Source organism: Ornithorhynchus anatinus, chromosome 4, assembly GCF_004115215.2.
Source record: "Ornithorhynchus anatinus isolate Pmale09 chromosome 4, mOrnAna1.pri.v4, whole genome shotgun sequence".
In the NCBI taxonomy this organism is placed as follows: domain Eukaryota; kingdom Metazoa; phylum Chordata; class Mammalia; order Monotremata; family Ornithorhynchidae; genus Ornithorhynchus; species Ornithorhynchus anatinus.
In genome coordinates, this window is record NC_041731.1 from 69091513 (window position 1) to 69093015 (window position 1503).

The window sequence follows — 1503 nt, forward strand, 5'->3', positions numbered from 1 at the left end:
TGGGGATTAAATTCCTGATCTTCCTAGGTCTTAGACTGTGAGCCCCATATGGCACAGGGACTATGTCTGATGTACCTTCTCCATTGCTTAGCACAATAATAACAATTATTATTATTATGGTATTTGTTAAGTGCTTGTGATGTGCCAAACACTGTTCTAAGCACTGAGGTAGATACAACGTAATCAGGTTGTCCCACGTGGGGTTCGGAGTCTTAATCCTCATTTTACAGATGAGTTAACTGAGGGCCATAGAAGTAAAGCGGCTTGCCGAATGTCACACAGCAGACAAGTGGCAGATCTGGGATTAGAGCCCATGTTCTCTGATTCCCGAGCCCATGCCCTTTCCACTGAGCCACACTGCTTCTCTAAAAACTTGGTTAGATGCCACGAAGTAAGTGGCAATTCCTTAGCCATATATGTGTTTCAAAGGCCGGTAGGACCCTGTCCATCCTTTTCAAGGGGAGTGCTTACAGTAAGTGCTTAAGAGACACCACTATTACTATTCATAATAAAATGGTTTCCTAGGTAAAACTAGGTTTCCTTCATCTTCCAAAATGTGTTTAAACCCTCTCTTCCATGCAGCATCTCCTGATTAAATGAAGTGTAGTTAGTGTTTGTTTATTGTTTTATTGTACTCTCCCAAGTGCTTAGTTTAGTGCTCTGCACACAGTAAGCACTCAATAAATATGACTGAATGAATCAATGACCCCACCCCAGCACTGCAAAACAAAAAAAACCCCTCTGTCTCCCAAACTTCCTGATAGGTCTATCACTGCCATTTATAGTGTGCCAGGCCTTAACAAATCTTAATACTTTAAAGACTAGAAGTTCTGAGCACCATGCCATACTTTGGCTCCTAAAATGTTCCAGAGGTGATTATGGTGAACGGGAATATCATATCATTTCAACTGATGTATGAGTGCTACCTCAGCGAGGGAGGTGTTAGTGGGAAGGCCAACTTTCTACTTCATCCGAAGTTGCCAGAGTGGGATAAAATTAGTTTTACTTCTAGCAAATTGAAAGCCTCACTGTTGTGGAACACTTTAGCACTGAGTTCCCTAATGGTGAGCTCAGGAAACTCACACAATTGTGAGTACAAATCAAGGATAAGTTGGAATCGAAAAGCTCATTAAGGACAGAGAATGGGTCTGCTTATTCTCTTGTATTGTATTTAGAACGGGGCTGTGCACATGGTAAGTGGTCATTGATTGATTGACTTTTAAAGACTCTGAATGAATTCAATAGGACATCAAATGAAACATAATCAAATCAGCAGCAGCAGCAGCAGCAGCAAAAAAAAAATCACCAAGTAACTTTGCTTCCAAACTCCTTCATTCCACCTTGCTTCGGATGATTTTAACTTTAGTCATTAAATTTGGCACATCAGGGTTTTTTAACAAAGTTAAAAATCAGGATGCTATGGCGGACTATCAGACAAACCATTTCTACTGTTCAGGTTTTTAATGGTCTATCAGTGACCCTAACAATCTTCCAGACTATAAA

The 1503-nt window shown here is 40.5% G+C and overlaps 1 non-coding gene across 1 annotated transcript; it reads right to left on the reverse strand.

Annotated features, from left to right (window-relative positions):
* Window positions 1-365: 365 nt before the first annotated feature.
* Window positions 366-491, reverse strand: LOC114811482. Its single transcript, XR_003759184.1, has one exon. It is a non-coding gene; the product is annotated as a U6atac minor spliceosomal RNA (small nuclear RNA).
* Window positions 492-1503: the final 1012 nt, after the last annotated feature.